Raw genomic sequence first — 18,185 nt, 5'->3', positions numbered from 1 at the left:
AGGGCACTCCCTTGATTACCCTGACTTTCTCCTCTACTGGACGCAACTCCTGGGCACCCACTCGATGACCCAAGTAAGTGACTTCAGTCACTTGGAAAGTACACTACTCCTCCTTCAATCATACACGAGCTCCCAAAAATCTTCTTAGAACCTCTTCTAGGTTGGCCAAGTGTTCGGCTTCCATTGACCCTGTGATCAGGATGTCATCCAGGTACACTAATACTCTGGGAAGTTCTTGCAATAGGATTTCCATGGTCCTTTGGAAGATTGCACAAGCAGATGATACACCAAAGGGTAGGTGTGTATATTGATACAGGCCCTTGTGCGTGTTGATTGTTGTATAACCTCTAGATGTGCTATCCAGCTCTACATATGGTGTAGTTTAGTGTAGGATTTTCATCCAGCTAGCTTAGCATAATGATCTTCAATCCTTGGAAATGAACATTTGTCTAATTTAGCAGCCTTGTTCACAGCTGATTTGTAGTCTCTGCAAATGCGAATAGCTTGATCAGGTTCATCACATGCACTATGGGCACTGCCCATTCTGAAAATTGGACTGGTTGGATGATGCCTAGCCTCTCTAAGCAGCACAATTCTGTATCTGCCTTCTCCTTTAGGGCATAAAGCACAGGTAAGGCCTTAAAGAACCAGGGTGCCATCTCAGAATCTGCCTATATTTTTGCTTGCAGGCCTTTTATCTTTCCCAATTCAGCACGAAATACGCTGTCGTATTTCCTTAAAAGCTCAGCAATTCCTCCTGTTCTCGCTTGAAAGACTCATGACCAGTTGAGCTTAATTTCTTTTAACCAATCGCGGCCCAGAAGACTAGGTCCTTCACCTGCTGCAAGGACCACTGAAAGCTGGGCTGTCTGTTGCCTGAAGGACACAAGTACTGTGGACATACCCTTCACCTGTATTGACTATCCAGTGTACGTCTTCAGCTGAGCCATGGTTTGCTCCAGATTCAGTGTCTGGGTACCTTCACTTAGCTATTTAAATGTGTGTTCACCCACCACTGTGGTCAATACTCCTGTGTCCACCTCCATGACTAGAGGCTTCGCATTCACTTGAAGGGTGACGTTGATTGGCTCAGTTTTTACTGCTTTGCCGTTGTATAGGGAAGGGATATCAGTATCAACAGCTCCTGGTTCAGTTATATTGTACAGTTCAATCATCTTGGTCTGCCAAGTGATTGACTGTCTCAATTTTGCCCTGTATTGCTTTTTGTGACAGTAGTGGCAATCTACCTCCTTAAATCTGCAGGTTTCCGATACATGGTTACACACACATCGGTAACAAATTAATTTCTGAATCACTGGTGAGATGCTTCCAGTATGCTTTTTCATTTTTCAAGCAGCAGAGACTGTTTCCCACTTCATGGATGCCTCTCCGGTTTTCGCGCCACACTCAGCATTAGGTTCCCACCCCAGCTGAAGAACAGCACCATATTGCACACTCTGCAAAGCCTGTGAGTCCCTCTTAGCACTTTCTATCTCTAGCACTGTTTCCATGGCGCGTTTCAAATCAAATTAACTTCTGCGAGTAAATGGCGCTGAATGGCACCATGTACATCACAAACCAAATGGACTCGTAACATATCATTGGGTGTATCTCCGTAATCGTAGTGTTTAGTCAACTGTTTCAACTTTGTGATATATGTTGCAATTGACTCACCTGGAACCCTTACTCTGGAGCTGAACTTAAATCTCTGCATAATTACTGATGGCTTCAGCTGAAAATGTGTCTTCACAAAGTTTACCTGCTCGTTAAATGATTTAGAATTGGGCATGTTTGGGGCTGTCAGACTATGGATGAGGTTATATGTCTTGCCCCTGCAGACACTTAAGAGAATTGCTTTCTGCTTCTCCTCCGCTGTTATTTCATTCACCACAAAGTAAAAACCTAGGTGGTCTATGCACTGGCTCCAATTTTCCATGAACGAGTCATAAGGGTCAATTCTGCAGAAGAATGGCATGAGTGGTGAGTACACTTTTCTTTCTTTCCTTAAGAATTGTGTTGATGTACTCACATACACAAAGGCTTAGTGCAGAGCTATTTATCCTCATCACCAGTTATAATAAATTTGATGTATCAGACAGGTTTCTTACTTGAAATAGGTAAATTTATTTATAGAGTGCTTGTAGAAGCTACAAGCTTGAATTAAGTCCACAACTAGCAAGCTCCACCCCTAAGATTAGCCACACTTAGGGCTGATTCGTCAGTGCAATCATGTGACCCCTAAAAGCAGTAGGGAAAGTTTTATCCAGTCTTGAGACTTTGACAAGTCAAACCTGTACCAGGAATACCAGGCTGAATTGGAAATGGTTTTCTATAAATGAGGAGATTAATCTCAGTTTTATATTCTTGCTTTTAGATATGATTGCGAATGACAGAATTGCATAACTGATTGCAGGATGGGGAGATCATTAACTCCGGGCATGTATTAATCTTGACCAGTCAAGGCACAACTGGAACACTTTGAAAATCCCCAACATTTTATGATACGATATTTCTTAACATTTAAAATCAACTTTTAGCCCACATCATGAGGCTCAGTCAGTTTTGATGCTACTACTTTCATCAGTCATGTACTCTTTTCTGCTGACCTCTTCTCCTAGTTCCATTGTTGCATTTGCATCTTTCAGGAACCATGAAGTTCTTTTTGCTGTTATTCCTCTTTATAGTGATATTAATCTATTTCCATTCTGCTATATATGCTGTGTTAAAACTCCAGGACATGTCCTGGTCAGTGTGATGAGATGGTGGGAGGGGAGCTTTAAGGTGGCGTGGCCACAAACCATCTGCTGCCCTCTGCACTCCACGTGCTTGCCCTTCCTTGCTATGGAAGGATATACCATGTGGTGCCTAATGTGATGTAGGCAGCATGTGGCCAAAGAGGGGTGGTAGGGTTTGGGGAGCAGGCCCAGCATCTTTGTGTGAATGTTCAGCAGCAGTGGGGTGAGGAGGCTCTGGAGCCCTGATATCTCCCACTCTGGTTGGGGTGGACCGTGCGCAAAGAGACTCCATGTGCAATTTGCACTAATCAATGCTCTTCTCTCATTTTCAGGAGAAGAATGCTCATAATGCGGCAGAGTGTGCAAGGACTGGCGGCGGCCAGGTGCCGATCACCATTCTAAGCCATTTCGAGCAGGACACCCTCTATCTGGAGAGGTGCCATGCATCCAGGTCCATTGGTGTCGGTGAGGCTGGGGTGCCAAGGCCTGGTATGAATGCCCTACAGTGAGGTTAGCGTTGTCCTCCCAACAGCCATAGCACTGCTGAATGTTAAATGATTGAATTTTGCAACGTGCCTTGACCATTGGTTATGGAAGGATGAGTGCATAATGAGCTGGGGGACAGGGATGAACTTTGTCATTGTCTCCACGCTAAGTGATCCACTGTCCTTGTTCTTCCTTTCAGCGTCATCAGAGCAGGGCTGGGAGGAGGAGCAGCAGAGGCCCCCTCTCACACCTGAGGGACTTGAAGTCTCACCAGCGTCACATCATTTCTGCGAGGCAGGCACCAGCGCAAATTCTAGCACTTCGGTAGGAATTAGAACAATGGCTAGTGTCCCAGGGCACAGAGGTGAGAGCACTTCACAGTCACTGGAGGAGCTGGCAAAGACAGAGAGTGCCCATGGTGCCAGCAGTTGGAGGACTGCAGGGGATCAGGCACACGCACAATCGGTGCCTGATGATGTGCCTCTAGAGTCGTCTGGGACGCAGCAAGTGCAGGAAATGCTGCCGGGTGTGCAGGAGCATCTAGGGGAGATACACGAGGCTATGCTTAGCTTGGTCTCCATGGTGGAGGAGTCTACGCAGACGATTGCCGAATGAACCACATGTCCGAGTACCATGCTTTCTCAGTGGAGAGAATGGCGGGTCTCATGGAGAGCCACTCCAGAAGACCCGTTAGGGCTTCCTGGGGATGTGCTCTAACCAGCAAGCCCTCACATTGGCATTGACCTCAGATAGTCAGTGCCAGAGTGGGAGATGGTGTGGGCATCAAGTTTCCCTGCTCGGTGCCCATCCGTCCATTGTGAGCTGCGAGCTCCTCTCACGGCTCTCCGGATGAGGGCGGCAGCTCCTCACCATCCGGTGAGGCTGCAACGACTGGAGAGATGCCAGCTGTGGAAGTGGCAGCTCCCTCCCAGGCGGGGCCAGCACAGGCTTCATGGGTCCAGAGGATGACCACCAAGGTCATCTAGGCCAACAGGACAGCAGAGTCAGCAGGCTGGTTCAGGTGCCTCTTTAAGTGATGGGGCAGCACCAAGACGTAGCACCCGGGAAAGTAAGCATAAGGCACCTTAGGCACACCACGGGTCTATCACTGGTGGTTTTTATGTTGGCCTGAGATGAGGCCCTTATGATTTTATTTGATTTGTAACATTCTTGTCTTTTTTTTGTAATAAGCTGCTTTGTTTCACACATTAAATTCAGATGTGTCATCATGGCTGAGGGTGCATCTTTTCTTCTGCATGTGTACAGTTTCCAAAACTGAAATTAGTGCTTTGTTGGACATTCAGCTTTATTAACAATGCCCTCATTTGCTGTTTGTAACCTGGCAGATATTGCACTTAGGTGTCAAGTGTTGAACCAACAGCCCAGGCTTGTCCTGGTTGACGATCTGTGGTGTGCTAGCTGAAAGTTTGTCGGATTAAAGCCTCCTGGGTGTCCCTGATTCCCTGGAGTATGCCTGGGTCAGCATCTACCCCCTCAGCATTTCCCTGTCCTTGCTCATCCTCAGACTCACTGCTGGACTCATCGTGTGCAGCCGCAGCCACTGCGTCGATGTCCTCATCGTCCACTGCATCCCCCCTTTCCAGCGCAAGATTGTGGAGAGCACAGCATGCAACCACTATCACCGACACACGATCTGGAGGGTACTGGAGTGCATCCCCTGAGCGGTCCAGGCATCGGAAGCGCATCTTGAGAAGACCGATGGTTCTCTCCACCACAGCCCTTGTGGAGGCGTGGCTCCTATTGTAGCGCTGCTCAGCTTCTGTTCTTGGATGGCAGAGAGGCATCATGAGCCATCTTCTGAGGGGAAAGCCCTTGTCACCCAGCAGCCATCCATCAAGCTGGGCTGGAGTACTGAAGAGCCCTGGCACTTGGGAGTGTCTGAGGATGTAAGCATCATGGGAACTGCCTGGGTACCTTGCACAGACTTGTAGAATCTGCACCCTGTGGTCACACACTATCTGCACGTTCATGGAATGAAAGCCCTTCCTGTTGACGAAGACACTGGGCTCAACTGCTGGCACCTTGATGGCCACATGTGTGCAGTCTATAGCACCCTGGATGTGGGGGAAGCCAGCAATGGCCGCAAAGCCTCTCGCTCACTGTGTCTGGCTTGCCTGGTCCCAACAGTGGTGGATGAATATCAATGCCCGTCTGAACAGAGCGTCTGTAACCTGCTTGACACAAGTGTGGATAGCTGATTGGGAGACACCACAAAGATCACCCATTGAGCCCTGGAAGGAGCCAGAGGCATAGAAGTTATGGTGTGCTGTGACCTTTAGAGCCACTGGCATGGGGTGTCCACCCACACAGTACACGAGATCTCAGACCCTACCATCTGACAGATTGGGTTGACTGTCTCCCTTGAGAGACGAAGCCTTCTTCGGCACTGTACCTCAGACATAGTGAGGTAGCTGCTTCGCCGTCTGTATACCCTGACAGCAGAATAGCGGTGTCTTCGATGGCCCCTTCAGCCATGGACTACCTCTTGGCCCTGCGCCCCTTGTGCCTGCGCCTGTCCCCCCAAAAGTGGCTCCCCTGGAAGCTGAATGTGCACTTCTGGTCTCCTCCCCCTTCTAGCCTCCCTTCCTCCTCAGAGAAGCTGCCTCCAGTGGACAGTTCAGCTCCCATTCCCAGGCTCATTGAAGGCTTCCTGAAATCTGCAGGCCCAGAAAAAATTCCTCACTGCAGAGTGCTGACCTGAAGGTTGAGTCCAGAAAAGCAGCTGGTATACGTTCTGAAGTATTGCAGATCACACAGGCAAGTTTGAAAAACTTTCAAAAATAAATACTTGACTGTGTACATTCACGACCTCAGTGAGCCCTTTTATCCCACCCGTGGATGAGGTTAATACAAATGTCTCCTATCTGCCTGCCCACTGCACCCATGCGCCAGCCTGAAGATTGCAAGGATGCAGAAAAATTGGCGTCGATTGGTGCCTCAAGGGCCTTAAGTGGCCCTTTAATTAATGGTGTGCGCAGATCAGACATCATCGCGCGCCCGCCCAGCCAGATATCATAATGGTGCATGGTGACGTTGGGATGCTTGCCCAACATCTTCGGGCACCATTTTACGTGCGGACATGCTGGGCCCGTCCCTCCATGTCAATGGCAAAATTCTGCCCAGAGTCTCGGTATACAATTGTCCTCTCGTCCTCTTGTCCAGTCATTGCACATGACACTGCTGTCATCTGTAGTTTTAATACTGAATGAGACTGGTGAAGAAATGGCTTAAAATTGTTTGAGCCAAGCTGACTTTCTCATTATTGATTTAACTTAATTGAAATGATCCTTGTGAGTGAAATGCAAACATCATTTGAACCAATTATTTGGACACATATTTGGAGATTACTTTTCCCTTTATGAGATGAGGGCATCACTGGCAAGGCCAGTATTTGTTGCCCGTCCCCAGTTGCCCTTAAGTTGAGTGGCTTGCTAGGCCATTTCAGAGGGCAATTAAAAGGGGTCTTGAGTCACATGTAGGCCAGACCAAGGTGAAGATGGTAGATTTCCTTCCTTAAAGGACATTAGCAGACCAGATGGGTTTTTATGACAATTGATTATAGTTTCATTGACTAGCTTTATCTTCCATTTATTAATTGAATTCACATTCCCCAGAGCATTAGCAGGGCCTCTGGATTACTATTCCAACAACATTACCAGTACGCCACCACTTCCCCTAAAATCTTCATGCTGTTTGTCTTAGTTTAAGTTAGCAGACTTGTATTTTTTCAGTCTGATAGAAGGAATTTTATCTGGTCTGTGTATATACAGACAATGCATCATCAACAGTCATGTTAGATCCCAACATTATTGCCTATGTATTATTTCTATCAGATCTATTTTCTCCTCTTTTCTTCCTTTTGCCTTGAAAGCACTTAAAGTTCCACACTAGTCCTTCATTGCCTTGTCCAGGTGGGTATTCTTTTATGCAAACTTATCCTGTGCCTATTAGTAGGTAACCTGACATTGGAGGGAAATCTGAGGTTGGTTATGTCCTCAATGGATATACAAGAATGTGTACATGTTCCCTGGCATGGATCATTAGATACTGATTGGGGGTGGGAATTCTAAACTTTCGCCCAGCCAGCCAAGGTCATTGAAGTCAAATATAGCATCTCAACTGTTGGCCGATCTGGAATCAGCCATTCCAGCTACACTTGCAGGCGACTTTCCGAAGTAGCCATCAGAAGGGAGTTTCCAATATTCTTTTTCAGCTGCCTTCCTAAAGGATGTGTGGATAACTTGTATCTGATTTGCACAAACGTTTCATGATACTCCTGATGTTGCAAAATCGAACTGTAGACAAATTTGATCAATATCAAAGGCAAATTTGATGCATATTGGAGCTTCAGAAATATATATTGTAAACTTATTTTAATGAGTGAGAATGTTTTAACCATTAAGCTTAATGTGTTTGTTTAAGAATGAAGGCAAATTCTCCAAGCATTAGATCTGAAAAGCACACATTTTCCGAACAGGTTTTTAATATAGAAGATAAAGCATACAGTTTCATCCAACATATGCAATTTTGCTTCAACAAAATATATTTTTCAAACTCCCTGGGAGAATACACAGTGAGCAGGAAATCAATATTTCAGAATAATCTCTTCTGAGCTATAATTTAAAGCAGTAACATTTATATAACTAGAAGTTCAACTGGAAGTCTTTTGTTGTTACAATTCTCGCATTGGATGAGGTAAAGTAAATTACAATGACAATATCTATTGTGTGTTGCAATTTTTTTAATTGTTCACGGGATGTGGGCATCATTGGCTAGACTTGCATTTATTGGTGTGTGATTTGAGGTGGAACTTAAAGGTGGCAGTGTTCCCATGAGTTTGTTACACGTACCCTTCAGGCATTGGAGGTCACAGGTTTGGGGTTGCTGCTGTCAAAGGAAGATTAGCAAGTTGCTGCAGTGCATCTTGTAGTTGGTACACGCTGCTGCTGCTGGAGTGCACCAGTGGTGAAGGGAGTGATAATGTCTGGATATGGGAAAAAAAACGGTAAAAACTAGGGAATAAGAGCACTGGTCCGAACAGGTCTTGTATACCTTAAAATGGAATGTCAGTTCGGACCAGTACTCATATTTCCCAGTTTTTACTTTTTTTTTCTCAGTCAGGTGTGCATCTGCAACAGATAGATTTATATGGATGAGGCCAAGTAAAATTTTTCCTCATGCTAGTTCTCTCACTACCTTCTTCAAACCAAGTTTGGCAGCAATGTTCGTCAAGACTTGGCCACATGTGATGTTACCAAGCCACTCTGGATGATAGGCATTGAAGTGCACCCATACAGACAACATCCTGTGCTCTTGTAACCCTCGGTGCTTCTTCCAAAAGAATTGGTGTTCATCATGGAAGGAGTACTGATTCATCATTTGATGGAGGGCAGTTGCTGGTAATCAGCAGGAGGTTTTCTTATTCATCTTTGATCTGATGCCATGATCTCATGAGGTCTGGAATCAGCGTTAAGGCCTCCCAAGGACTTTGTCTCAACTGTAGACCACTGTACCATCACCTCTGCTGATGGAGGAGTCTGGGGCATTGTCTGAAAGGTATGATTCTGTGAGTATGACAATGTCAGGCTGTTACTTGACTAATTTGTGAGCTCCTCTAATTTTGGCACAAATCCCCAGATACTAGTGAGGAGGACTTTATATGGTTCATTGGGCTGGGTATGCATTTGTTATGTCTAGTGCCTTGGTGAAAGTCGATTGTTACATCCAGTTTTATTCTCATTAGACTTTATCAAAGCAGTTTGAGATAACTGAGTGGTTTGCACAGTCATTTCAGAGGCAGTTAAGAGCAAACCACATTGTTGTGGGTCTTGAGTCCCATTTGGCCAGTCTGGGTAAGAATGGCAGATTTCCTTCCCAGAGGGCACTAATGAATCAGATAGATTAACCTGGTAGATTCATGGTCATCATAACCATTTTGTTTAGTTACAGTCAGGCGCAATATGTGTACATGTTCTTTCTGTTGGTAAAGAACAGGGTCCTGTGTTTTAACATACGTAGCTCCTGGCACTTGTAAGTGCAATACACTGCTAACCCAACTGGTCATCTTGAATTGGTTGTCAGTGTAATTCTTAGCACACTCAGGATTGTTTAGTAAATGTTGTCCAATTGCGGAATCACATCTAATGTTGGACACTGTGTTTTGAATTTTGCAAGCACGGGCAGGTTGGTTTTGGCCTGTATCCTGCCTGTTTCAAGCAGCCAAAGGGACATGCTGCTTGATACAATCTGTCAGTCTTTAGGATGTATGACCTACATGCCTAGCATCACACTGGCACTGAAATTCATATACCACATTATTCATTTGTGTGATAGGCAAAACATCAGTTTGGCTTAAAGGCATTAACCTGTTGGTGGCAAACACCACTCGTGTTGCTACTGCATAGTAGTAGAGTAAAACAGCTAGCTTCACATGTTACTCCAATTTTTGAGATACCTTGTCCTTCCAGGGTAATCTGAGGTAGACTGGGCACTTTACAGGGCCGAAAGTGGTGACCTAAGGCCCATTCATGAGTTTGTGCAGTGACCAAGAGTAGCCATTATCTTGCAGGATGGCTTTGATGTGCTCTATTTCAGCATCAAGCTTGCACAGTGAGAAAATGGCTCAGGACCTATTTACAAGATCTCCAGTTAGGCCAATCTTATAGCACATGGAACTGTAAGAATCCCAGCATTTATATTGACCAGTGAAGGCAGGTTTGTGTTAGCGGGTAGCAGAGAACCCCCTGGCAGATTTCTCAACTGGCATGTCTAGGAAAGGGAGCTCATTTGATTGCTCCATTTCAAAGATGAATTTGAGTGCAGGATAGAATCCTTTAAGGTCTGTAAGGAAATTCTTTAATGCTATTGCAGATTTAAATATAGCAAAGGGACCATCTACATATTAGAAATATGCAAGGTGTACAAGGTTGGGTATCATTCCATCGATGATATTCCTTGAGGAACCCAGCAAAGATGTTCGTGAGAGCTGGGCCTAGAGGGATCCCATGGCAGCACCGTCTATTTGGGCATACCATGCCCGGGATTTTCCATGCCTGCTGGCATCCGGTATGTTCGGTGGTGTGAGTGGACAATATGGCGAGAAGGCCAGAAATCGGTTTTACAGCGCCATGAAACCATTTTACGATGGTCTGTTCACCCCATCCATAGCAGGCTACGTTCCCCGTCATCGGACGCCTGGAACCTTGTTCTAATACATCAGCATATCATTATAAGATCAGCCCCTGAACTCATCCCCACCATGCTCGATTGTCGGCCCACGTTGGCAGGAAAACATTCCATTGCAGAACACATCTTGACAAATGTGACATGCAAAAGTCGGGACTTACCGTCAGGACCTTTCTCACATCGCGGGCATCCAAGGAGCAGAAGATGCCGAAGCTCGACAGCAACAGGGCCCTGAAGGAACAACCGTGCCATGTTGGGTGGATTCTTATGGACATGGCTGTGCTGTGAAGTAGCCCACGGAAGTTGCAAAGTCACCATTGATGCTCACAACGGATGATGGTTGAAGGGGTTGGAGAGGAAGGTTTAGGAGCGACTGGCAGAGGAAGAGGTCGAGAGGAGGGATGAGGTTGAGGGGGGGAAATGATGGTGTTAAAAAGTATTTCCTGTTGTGCCAATGTCTATTTAGTTGATCCCACGCAAAGTCCATACAAATGTCATCAGCTCCCGCTGGTTGAAACAATACAGGGTTTTCCGTGGAAGATGTATCCAGACGAATATTATCAGCTCTCATTGTATGAGCAATTCTCCTGCTGTTTGTAGTGGCACAGTAACAGCGCCTGTCTCGAAAGGTAATGAGGGTTTGAATGACCCTATTTCCAGTATCATTGTCTATGGTGGTTAAATAATTCCTTGAGTTTATTTTATTGATGATTTGTCCTTTGTGCCATCGTATTGGGTAATCAGACTTCTTGATTGCATTATTCAATGTCCAAACTCTTTTGATGAGTCACTGTGTTTTCACTAAATGTCTGAATTAACCCCTTGCTGCCCAGTCCTGTACTGTGACTGCAGCTTACCTTTTTGAAATTTATAGTGCCAACCATGAGGTTAAAACAGGCCCATGGGTTTGAAATTATGTTCCATAAATTTCCTAGGTGGAAGGGATTTCCATCTTACTATTGTGAACCTGAGCCTGCTCTAGATCTAGGTCTCACCAAGGTGTGTGTCTCTGTGTTGGTGCAGGGTGTGGGTAAGCGGGTCTTCCAGGCTGCTTATTTCCAGCTGTTCAATGGAGGAGGTGTCCTTTTGGCTGCAGGTGAAGTTGTGGATGGAGCTGAGGGACTGGCTGGCTGAGGGTGTCGGTCACTTGGCAGAACTCCCTGTGAACCAAAGTAAAGAGAAATAGTGTATGGCAGAGTCAAAAGCAGGAGAGAGAGAGCACTCACATTTGTATTGAGAGAGGGATGATGTGATGGAAGATCCTTATGAGGGTGTTCACCACCGACTTTACTGTTACAACAGGTACAGTCCATGTCCTCACCAGTCAATGCGATGGCACACTCCTCGAAATGAGTGAGGGGCCTAATGTGGACCACTCCACTCCCAGTCTGGGACCTTTCCTGGATTTGGGCTTCTCCGGCATGAAAACAGATGGAGGGAATGTGAGCAGGACATATAGCACCACCTGGAATGTTTGTTTGGTGAGTGGAGCCATGGGTAGGATGAGGATGCAAGCTCGAAAGGCTATCTGTCTGATGGAGATGTGAGGGTGTGTGTGAGAGTTAGTGGTGTTGTCCCTTGAGGTGTGAGATCACTATGGATGTGTGATGTGTTTGTGAGTTTAGAGTGATGAGAAGAATGAAGTACCTTGGTGGAACAGGTAAGACCATTCATCCTATAGCAGCACTGGGTAACTAGCCTCTTTTGCAGGGCATTAGTGCTGACCACCGCTGCCACTGCCTCCCAAGCCGGATTAGTGAGGTTGCTGCCCATCCTGCAGCCAGAGTGGGAGTAGAGGATATCACAAAAAGCTTCCACTGCATCCAAAAGATGCTCGAGGGACGCATCATTGAACCTGGGGGCTGCAGTCATTTTGCCTTTCAGGGCAGTGTCTTCTTTGCAACAGTCATGGACTGGAAGCACTGAGAGGTGTGCGCACAGCTGGACTTTAAATATGGTGCCTGGCATGATGAAGTGGCAAGGTGATGGCGTGGCAGTATGTTTCCCTGGAATGCATTATTAATGGAGTGGGTTTGGGCCATTACAGTATGAAAAGCAGCCATTTCAGCCAACGGGTAAAACAGCGTTTTTCCCACCTATTACCTCACTTGGTGTAAATCTGGGATGATTCTGCCCCATAGATGGCAACACCATCTATTTGGGCATTTGGGGGATAAATAATCAATGTTAGTAGTTTTAAATAGTTTGTTGCCATCCTGGAAGAGATCGATAACTTTTAAAAAGATATTTGAATTCTCAGTGACCAACTTAAAGGAATCGCATGACAAGACTTCAAATTCTAATATTTTTACTGTAACAAACAAACTAAAATCAAATTAACTAAACATTACTTAGCAGGTAAATAATACTTGAACCTACCAAAACAATGGCTCTTATTCATGTTTTTACCCGACTGATGACTGACTGATAACTGATGCCACATATCCATAGGATCACAGTCTATATAGGGAACAATCCACAGTCAGCCCAAGCTTGCTATGGGTTCCTGTATCCCCATTTGGCTGAGCTGTAACACCCATCATCCATCAAAGGTCCTCTCCCTCGGTCTTCTAAGAATTCCTAAACTGACTTTCAGCAGCGTGGCCCATTCTGATGATTTATTTTCTCAGTATTGCTAGGGAAAATATTTCAATTTCTTTAAAATTGATTTGGGTTGCTTCTCTTTGACCTACAACCATACTTTCTCCAGCATTCTGCCTAGTAGTTAACAGAGAAAACACCCTATTCCCTCTGCAGACTGCAGCAACTGCTGTTCTCTCTCTCTCCTCTCTAGTGAAATCACCCTAGATTTGCAATAAGTGTGGTATCAGGCGGAAAAAGGAATGTTTTATCCACCGACCACAGTGGCGGCTTTTCATGCTGTATCATTCCAATCCTACCTCATTAATCATGCATTCCCAGGAATCATGCCATTTCGATGACAGGCGGTCTCTCATTTGCCTGCCACGTTGTCACCTCACCGTTTCCTCACGCTGAGTGCCATTAAAGTGAAACTATGCATGCACCTCTCAGTGCTTCTAGCCCAGGACTGCTGCACAGAAAACATGGCCACGAAAGGCAATTAAGACTGCAGCCCACCAATTCAGTGATGTATCAATGGTTTTGGATACTGTGGAGGCCCACCGTGATGTCCTTTACCCACATTCTGGCCGCAGGAGGGGCAGCAACCTCACCACTCCGGCTTGCAAGGCGATGGCAGTGTGATCAGTGTGAATGCTGTGCAGAAGAGGTCGGCCATCCAAAGCAGAAAGAGGATGAATGATCTCATTTGTATCACTTGGGTAAGTCAATCATCTCATCACTCTAAACTCACCCACTCAAGCCCATCACACATTCATTGGTATCTCTTCACTGCCAGCTCAAAGGACATCACCACTCACTCTCTCACACACCCTCACATCTCCCTCTGGCCTTATCTCCTCTGGAGAATACCTCCTCAGCCCTCACCATCTTGAGGTTACTTGCACAGATCAACTTGTGCCTCCTCATACACCCTGGGATACCCCCTCCCCAAGTACAGCCCTCACCCTGCAGCATCTTCCCTTGCCTGAGGCCACTTCTCCTCCTTTCCCAAGCAAGCCCTGTCCCTGCAGCCATTGAAAAGCCACCCCTGCCTTATGGCTGATCTGTAGGTAGAGACCTGCCTGTAATTCCCCCTATGTGTGATGTGGTGCTGCCTGTGAAGCTTGGTGCTGATGACTGCAAGTGCTGCCTGAAGCAAGGTAGGCAAACAAACCTCGAAGACCCGAGCAAAGTGCAGCTCGCACATTGCTTATCTATGGTTGTGGAACACGTCAGCATGCAATCGTGCCAGCGCGCTCGGATGATCCATCATGGGGGAATGATCCTGGCGAGCTGGGCTTGTACCGAACTGCAGATGTATTACAATGAAGTTCCAGACGTCCAACAGCGGGAAACTTGGCCCGTCATTGACGGGCAGAAAAGACGATTACTAACTGGTTTCACCATGTCATGAAACCGATTTTTGATCTTCTCGCCATATTGTCCGCTCATGCCACCAAACACGCCCGCCACCAACAGGCAGGGAAAATTCCTCCTTCCCTCTCTCTCTCTCTCTGTCCATTGCTTTTTAAAACAGACTGCCTACGAGTCTGGAAGTCTATACAAGCCATAAACAGCTGTCTCTTTCTTTGTGTTCATATGTGAAAAATGGCACATGGCTTTCAGTAAGGCTTACTCTGGGCCTCCTGTGCCCATGGTAACCATCACCTAGCCTGTTGTCAGGCAAAATCCAATACCTCACACCATCTCTCTTTTCCAAGACATTCTGTTTTACCTTAAATCAAGTGACAACTTAAACACATCCATTTTCTAAAACCTCACATTTGAAAAAAGTTGTTCAAGATAATGTGCAAAAAAAAAGACATTGTTAATTGTGTGATTTATGACTGAGTGGAGAAGACAAATATACTCCATTTGCTGCATTGGGAATATAGATTGTTTTAAACAGGCTCTCACCCACTTCCACTGGCTCCCTGCCTCCCCAAGCTCCAAACATAATGCCCTAGACCATATTTACAAATTCTACTCAACTCTAAGGCAATAACCTCCTTCAGCCTTGTGGCTTTGGCCACACACCCTATGGTCCAGTCACTCTGGGTTCCTGTATCCTCTCTGGCTTTTTGATTTTCCTCATTTGCTGTCAAGGTTTTCAGCTGTCTAAGTCCCCAAAGCTCTTTGCCACATTTTACCTCCCTCCTTGAGTTCACAATATAAGGTTTTAACTATGTCACCACTCCTATGACTCTATCTGATTTTTTGTGAATGAATTTGGGACCTTATGTATAAATCCAACTTGGCGGTGTTCCAACTGATGTGACCAAACATGATACAAAGGGGAAATTATTTTGGTTATTAATGATATTGATTCACCAACCTATAGATAATCATGCTTTCAATTGCCATTAGCAGATAAATATCAATAACTATGAATGCAAATACAATGTATTAGAGAAATTCAGTTAATTGGATGGTTCTTGGTTACTTTCCAAATCCACCTACTAAAGTTTGACAGGTGTTTATGCTGTTATGGGTTAAGGTTTGTAACCTTCCAGGAATGAGAAGGGAATTTCCCAAAACCTTATGCTTTGTCACCAGCAGCTCAGAAGACACCCCCACCCATCACAACCCCCACAACCTCACCCCACCCCCGACCCCTCCAACTGCCAGCACACCCCCCACCGCCCTTCCCCAGTTTTGTGATCTCACCAGATGCTGTTAAAGTCTCAGGTACAATGATATCAACTGACCATCACCACAAACTGGTGTGCAGGTGACAGGGAGCGATGAAGATTTGGGATCAGGAACTTGAACAGAAATGCAGACTGGGTATTGGGGGCTCAGGAGAGTGATGAAAACTGGAGATTAGGGACTTGGGGAGAAATGCAGACTCAGTATTAGGGCTTTAGAGAAATGATGGAGGCTGGAGATTGGGGCCTCAAGTGATGAAGACTGGGGGATGGGGGCTCAGGGAAGTGATGAAGATTGGAGATTGGGGTCTCGGGAGTGATGAAGACCAGGGATAGGGAGCTCAGGGGAGTGATGAAGACTGGGGAATAGGGAGTTGGAAGAGGGTAACTGGGGAATGGGATCAGAAGTTGAAATGGAGACTGGGGAACTGGGGCCTGTGGAGAGAAATCAAGATTGTGGAATAGAGTCTTGGGAGAAGAAATGGAAACTAGGCAATAGAGGATGAATGGGAATGATGGAGACTGGGGAATTGAGGCTTTGTAGAGATTTTGAGACTGGGGAATGGGGTATGAGGGAGAGATTGAGACTGGGGAATGGGACATAGGGAAAAGATTAAGAGTGGGCCATTGTGGCTTTGGGGGAAAGATTGAGACTGTAGAATGATGCATGGGGAGAGCTTGAGACTGGGAAATGGGAGCATGAGGGAGAGATGGAATTTCAGGAATGGAGCCCCTGAGAGAGATTTTCAGACTTGAAAAGAAGTAATATCAATAAGATTGGGGAGAAATTGTGTTACAGGCGAAAGCATCAGTCTAATGAATGAATTAACTACTCCTCTGCTGTAATTTGTATCATTCTATGAAACTTTTCTTTATTGAGTCTGGGTTCAGGGGCTGGTTTCAAAATGTTGGTGCTGAGCTAAATTAAGGCTGATGTTCCCTATGAGAAGTGCCTCAAGCACTGAGACCACTGCCCTTCATGTGACTTCTTGGATTGGTTCAGGTCGGTCTGTGCCAGCTAGTTTTGTCATGAAGCTATTAATGTATATAATATTATTGGAAAATATGTTTCTTTTAAAATACAGGTTTAGTCTGTGGCTATGTCTTAATTGAATTAAAGCCAACTAGTCTGGGTGCTTTGATGTGTACTAGTTTTGATATATAAGAGAAATAGCATACATTTGCATTTTTTGAATGCAGCATTCAAGAAGTGCAGTGAAAACTGGCACCTATCTAGCAGATACCAAGCTATATGTTTATATTACTAATAAAATTGGCACTATGAAAGGGGTTTTATTGTTAGAAGAGGCTGGTGATACAATGAGAATTTACATTCAATGAGCGGTGTTAGGTATAACTTCAGCAGTTTTCAGCAGAGGCATAAGGCAGCTGTGAGCTTCCATCTGTCTCCACAGGAACCAAAGTGAAAAGAGCCTCATTTTGAATTTGTAAGGTAAAAATGTTTTGTCTGGTGTTTGGTTAAGTCTATGGGTTACTGTTGTCTTAATGGAGATTAGTTTGGGAATTTGTTAAAGGTTATGATGGTAGTAATTTGAAGCCATGTGTATATATATATATACTTAACCCTGTGTAAATTAGTAAAATGCTTCATTTAGTTTAATGCAAAACCTCAAGAACTGATGGTGTGATTCCTGAATTTAGAGTCGCATCTCAAACATAATCACTTAAAATTATAGGTTATGACAGTTATTTAAAATTTCCCTCTGGGATTTTTAAATAGCTCAGCTTTACCAACTGCATCCGTTATAACAACTGGGGGCTCTTGCCGGGATAAATTATATTTCTAATTCCTTGATTGGTTTGGAATTGGTGAATCTTAAGGTTCTGAGTATGAGAGGCACTTTGAATTCAGGAGTTGGTGAGGTATTTTAGAAGTGGTGAGACTGCAAGATGGCTTTGGCAATTGCTAAGAATTGTTTGGGTGTAGAAGAGGTAACTCTGGTTGGGTTGGAGAAAATAACCAAAAGTAAGTTAACAGAGTTGGCAGTTAAGTTAAAATTGGGGTTACCTGATGGTGCTAGGAAATCAGATATATTTAAAAGTATAGGACAGCATCTACAATTGGAAGTGAAACCTGACACTAGTGAGTCACAGCTGGAGGTAGTGAGAACTTCAGTTACAAATGAAGATGCTTGAATTTGAACAAGCAAAACAACTGAAAAAGCTTGAATTTTAAGCAAAGGACAGAGAAATGGCTTTTAAAAGGGATTTAAAATTTGCAAAGAGTGGGAATGTGTTCACAATTTACACAAGAGAATTCTGAGGAGTAGGTTGCAGAAATATTTAAAGATTTTGTATGTGAAGGGAAAGTCTTTCCATGTGTATTGGGTGGAGTAGGTAAAGATGTTAAAAATTTAAGAGACACAGGGGCTAGTTACGGGATAATGACATTTGCTGTTAAAAAGGAGTATTGCAGGAATAGGTCATAATAAGTGGGGTTCATGAAGATGCTAAACCTATTCCATTATGGAAGGTAAATTTAAAGAGTATGTGGAAAACAGGTGAG

This window comes from Carcharodon carcharias, chromosome 11, assembly GCF_017639515.1.
Source record: "Carcharodon carcharias isolate sCarCar2 chromosome 11, sCarCar2.pri, whole genome shotgun sequence".
In the NCBI taxonomy this organism is placed as follows: Eukaryota; Metazoa; Chordata; class Chondrichthyes; order Lamniformes; family Lamnidae; genus Carcharodon; species Carcharodon carcharias.
This window is presented reverse-complemented; position numbering follows the sequence as displayed.